Here is a 6,000-nt window from a genome sequence, read left to right on the forward strand (position 1 = left end):
ACGCTTGCACGCAAAACACAAATACCCAAGAAAGCAGCAAATTAGACAGCCGTCGCCGTAGCTCAGTTGGTAAAGCACCGGACGCGATATTCGGAGGTCGTGGGTTCGGATCTCACCTTCGGAATGTTTTTTTTTCTGCTGCTTTATAAGTAATATTCTTTAAAAAACTAATTGATTGGCACTAGATATAAAAAAAGAAGCATTCCCCTATGCACCTTGATTTCGGTGACTGTTGGTTTCCTTAATATGTTTGTCAAACGAGCCCCTCACTTCATTTGCCTTGTCTACTAATAGCTTAAAGGGGGTCTCGGTTCTGGCAGTCTTGATGCCATAGGTAGCATAAGAGGGCTCTCGCACAGTTTCCGCCCTCGCTGTTAGATGACGTTCTACGTCACACTTGCGGTATTACAGGACGTGCTACGTCCACCGCTATGGACGAGGGTGGCGCTGGTGAACACTCTCAAGGTTCGCTTACACGCGAAACATAAATACCCACGAAAGCAGCAGATTAGACAGCCGTCACCGTAGCTCAGTTGGTAAGAGCATCGGATGCGATATTCGGAGGTCGTGGGTTCGATCCCACCGGCGCCATTGTTGTCTTTTCTGCTTCTTTATAAGTAATTTTTTTTAAATCTAATTGATTGGCACTAGGTATAAAAAAAGAAGCATTCCTCTATGCACCTTGATTTCTGTGACTGTTGGTTTCCTTAATATGTTTGTCATACGAGCCCCTCACTTCATTTGCCTTGTCTGCTAATAGCTTAACGGGGCTCTCGGTTCTGGCAGTCTTGATGCCATAGGTAGTATAAGAGGGCTCTCGCATATTTTCCGCCCTCGCCGTTAGATGACGTTCAACGTCACACTTGCGATATTACAGGATGTGCTACGTCCACCGCTATGGACGAGGGTGGCAGGGTGAACACTCTCAAGGCACGCTTGCACGCAAAACACAAATACCCAAGAAAGCAGCAAATTAGACAGCCGTCGCCGTAGCTCAGTTGGTAAAGCACCGGACGCGATATTCGGAGGTCGTGGGTTCGGATCTCACCTTCGGAATGTTTTTTTTTCTGCTGCTTTATAAGTAATATTCTTTAAAAAACTAATTGATTGGCACTAGATATAAAAAAAGAAGCATTCCCCTATGCACCTTGATTTCGGTGACTGTTGGTTTCCTTAATATGTTTGTCAAACGAGCCCCTCACTTCATTTGCCTTGTCTACTAATAGCTTAAAGGGGGTCTCGGTTCTGGCAGTCTTGATGCCATAGGTAGCATAAGAGGGCTCTCGCACAGTTTCCGCCCTCGCTGTTAGATGACGTTCTACGTCACACTTGCGGTATTACAGGACGTGCTACGTCCACCGCTATGGACGAGGGTGGCGCTGGTGAACACTCTCAAGGTTCGCTTACACGCGAAACATAAATACCCACGAAAGCAGCAGATTAGACAGCCGTCACCGTAGCTCAGTTGGTAAGAGCATCGGATGCGATATTCGGAGGTCGTGGGTTCGATCCCACCGGCGCCATTGTTGTCTTTTCTGCTTCTTTATAAGTAATTTTTTTTAAATCTAATTGATTGGCACTAGGTATAAAAAAAGAAGCATTCCTCTATGCACCTTGATTTCTGTGACTGTTGGTTTCCTTAATATGTTTGTCAAACGAGCCCCTCACTTCATTTGCCTTGTCTGCTAATAGCTTAAAGGGGGTCTCGGTTCTGGAAGTCTTGATGCCATAGGTAGCATAAGAGGGCTCTCGCACAGTTTCCGCCTTCGCCTTTAGATGACGTTCTACGTCACACTTGCGGTATTACAGGACGTGCTACGTCCACCGCTATGGACGAGGGTGGCGCTGGGGAACACTCTCAAGGTTCGCTTACACGCAAAACATAAATACCCACAAAAGCAGAGATTAGACAACCGTCGCCGTAGCTCAGTTGGTAAGAGCACCGGACGCGATATTCGGAGGTAGTGGGCTCGGATCCCACCGGCGGCATGGTTGTTTTTTCTGCTTCTTTATGAGTAATTTTGTTTAAAAAACTAATTGATTGGCACTAGATATAAAAACAAGAAGCATTCCTCTATGCACCTTGTTTTCGGGGACTGTTGGCTTCCTTAATATGTTTGTCGACCGAGCCCCTCACTTCATTTGCCTTGTCTGCTAATAGCTTAACGGGGCTCTCGGTTCTGGCAGTCTTGATGCCATAGGTAGCATAAGAGGTCTCTCGCACAGTTTCCTCCCTCGCCATTAGATGACGTTCTACGTCACACTTGCGGTATTACAGGACGTGCTACGTCCACCGCTATGGACGAGGGTTGCGCTGGTGAACACACTCAATGTTCGCTTACACGCAAAACATAAATACCCACGAAAGCAGAAGATTAGACAGCCGTCGCCGTAGCTCAGTTGGTAAGAGCACCGGACGAGATATTCTGAGGTCGTGGGTTCGGATGCCACCGGCGGCATGGTTGTTTTTTCTGCTGCTTTATAATTTTCTTTAAAAAAACTGATTGATTGGCACTAGATATAAAAAAGAAGCATTCCTCTATGCACCTTGATTTCGGTGACTGTTGGCTTCCTTAATATGTTTGTCAAACGAGCCCCTCACTTCATTTGCCTTTTCTGCAAATAGCTTAACTGGGGTCTCGGTTCTGACAGTCTAGATGCCATAGGTAGCATAAGAGGGCTCTCGCACAGTTTCCGCCCTCGCCGTTAGATGAGGTTCTACGTCACACTTGCGGTATTACAGGACGCGCTACGTCCACCGCTATGGACGAGGGTGGCGATGGTGAACACTCTCAAGGTTCGCTTACACGCAAAACATAAATACCCACGAACACAGCAGATTAGACAGCCGTCGCCGTAGCTCAGTTGGTAAGAGCACCAGAGGCGATATTCGGAGATCGTGGGTTCGAATCCCACCGGTGGCATGGTTGTCTTTTCTGCTGTTTTATAAGTAATTTTCTTTAAAAAAAGCTAATTGATTGGCACTGGATATAAAAAAGAAGCATTCCCCTATGCACCTTGATTTCAGTGACTGTTGGTTTCCTTAATATGTTTATCAAACGAGCCCCTCACTTCATTTCCCTTTTCTGCTAATAGCTTAAACTGGGTCTCGGTTCTGGCGGTCTTCATGCCATAGGTAGCATAAGAGGGCCCTCGCACAGTTTCCGCCCTCGCCGCTAGATGACGTTCTACGTCACACTTGCGGTATTACAGGATGTGCTACGTCCACCGCTATGGATGAGGGTGGCGCGGGTGAACACTCTCCAGGTTCGCTTACACGCAAAACATAAATACCCACGAAAGCAGCAGATTAGACAGCCGTCGCCGTAGCTCAGTTGGTAAGAGCACCGGACGAGATATTCGGAGGTCGTGGGTGGGATACCCACCTTCGGAATGGTTGTTTTTTCTGCTGATTTATAAGTAATTTTCTTTAAAAACTAATTGATTGGCACTAGATATAAAAAGAAGCATTCCCCAATGTACCTTGATTTTGGTGACTGCTGGCTTCCTTAATATGTTTGTCAAACGATCCCCTCACTTCATTTGCCTTGTCTGCTAATAGCTTAACGGGGGTCTCGGTTCTGGCAGTCTTAATGCCATAGGTCGAATGAGAGGGCTCTCGCACCGTTTCCGACCTCGCCGTTAGATGACGTTCTACGTCACACTTGCGGTATCACAGGACGTGCTACGTCCACCGATATGAACGAGGGTGGCACTGGTGAACACTCTCAAGGTTCGCTTACACGCAAAACATAAATAATCACGAAAGCAGCAGATTAGATAGCCGTCGCCATAGCTCAGTTGGTAAGAGAACCGGACGCGATATTCGGAGGTCGTGGGTTCGGATCCCACCGGTGGCATGGTTGTTTTTTCTGCTGCTTTATAAGTAATTTTCTTTAAAAAAACTAATTGATTGGCACTAGATATAAAAAAGAAGCATTCCCCTATGCACCTTGATTTCGGTGACTTTTGGCTTCCTTAATATGTGTGTCAAACGAGCCCCTCACCTCATTTGCCTTGTCTGCTAATAGCTTAATGGGGGTCTCGGTTCTGGCAGTCTTGATGTCATAGGTAGCATAAGAGGGCTCTCGCACAGTTTCCGCCCTCGCCGTTAGATGACGTTCTACGTCACACTTGCGGTATTACTGGACGTGCTACGTCCACTGCTATGAACGAGGGTGGCGCTTGTGAACACTCTCAAGGTTCGCTTACACGCAAAACATAAATATCCACGAAAGCAGCAGATTAGACAGCCGTGGCCGTAGCTAAGTTGGCAAGAGCACCGGACGCAATATTCGGAGGTCTGGGCTTCGGATCCCACCTTCGGCATGGTTGTTTCTTCTGCTGCTTTATAAGAAATTTTCAAAAAACCTAATTGCTTGGCACTGGATATAAAAAACAAGAAGCATTCCCCTATGCACCTTGTTTTCGGTGACTGTTGGTTTCCTTAATATGTTTGTCAAACGAGCCCCTCACTTCATTTGCATTGTCTGCTAATAGCTTAACGGGGCTCTCGGTTCTGGCAGTCTTGATGCCATAGGTAGCTTAAGAGGGCTCTCGCACAGTTTCCACCCTCGCCGTTAGATGACGTTCTACGTCACACTTGCGGTATTACAGGATGTGCTACGTCCACCGCTATGGACGAGGGTGGCGCGGGTGAACACTCTCAAGCTTCGCTTACACGCAAATCATAAATACCCACGAAAGCAGCAGATTAGACTGCCGTCACCGTAGCTCAGTTGGTAAGAGCACCGGACGCGATATTCGGAGGCCGTGGGTTCGATCCCACCGGCGCCATTGTTGTCTTTTCTGCTGCTTTATAAGTAATTTTTTTTTAAACTAATTGATTGGCACTAGCTATAAAAAAAGAAGCATTCCTATATGCACCTTGATTTCGGTGACTGTTGGGTTCCTTAATATGTTTGTCAAACGATCCCCTCACTTCATTTGCCTTGTCTGCTAGTAGCTTAAGGGGGTCTCGGTTCTGGCAGTCTTGATTCTATAGGTAGCATAAGAGGGCTCTCGCACAGTTTCCGCCCTCGCCGTTAGACGTCACACTTGCGGTATTACAGGACGTGCTACGTCCACCGCTATGAACGAGGGTGGCACTGGTGAACACTCTCAAGGTTCGCTTACACGCAAAACATAAATAATCACGAAAGCAGCAGATTAGATAGCCGTCGCCATAGCTCAGTTGGTAAGAGCACCGGACGCGATATTCGGAGGTCATGGGTTCGGATCCCACCGGTGGCATGGTTGATTTTTCTGCTGCTTTATAAAAATTTTCTTTAAAAAAACTAATTGATTGGCACTAGATATAAAAAAAGAAGCATTCGCCTATGCACCTTGATTTCGGTGACTATTGGCTTTCTTAATATGTTTGTCAAACGAGGCCCTCACATCATTTGCCTTGTCTGCTAATAGATTAACGAGGGTCTCGGTTCTGGCAGTCTTGATGCCACAGGTAGCATAAGAGGGCTCTCGCACAGTTTCCGCCCTCGCCGTTAGATGACGTTCTACGTCACACTTGCGGTATTACAGGATGTGCTACGTCCACCGCTATGGACGAGGGTGGCGCGGGTGAACACTCTCAAGGTTCGCTTACACGCAAAACATAAATACCCACGAAAGCAGCAGATTAGACAGCCGTCACCGTAGCTCAGTTGGTAAGAGCACCGGACGCGATATTCGGAGGTCATGGGTTCGAATCCCACAGGTGGCATGGATGTTTTTTCTGCTGTTCTATAAGTAATTTTCTTTACAAAAAGTTAATTAATTGGCACTGGATATAAAAAAAGAAGCATTCCCCTATGCACCTTGATTTCGGTGACTGTTGGTTTCCTTAATATGTTTGTCAAACGAGCCCCTCACTTCATTTGCCTTGTCTGCTAATAGCTTAAAGGGGGTCTCGGTTCTGACAGTCTTGATGCCATAGGTAGCTCAAGAGGGCTCTCGCACAGTTTCCGCCCTCGCCGTTAGACGCCACACTTGCGGTATTCC

The sequence above is a fragment of the Amblyomma americanum genome, chromosome 3 (genome assembly GCF_052857255.1).
Source record: "Amblyomma americanum isolate KBUSLIRL-KWMA chromosome 3, ASM5285725v1, whole genome shotgun sequence".
NCBI classification, from domain to species: Eukaryota; Metazoa; Arthropoda; class Arachnida; order Ixodida; family Ixodidae; genus Amblyomma; species Amblyomma americanum.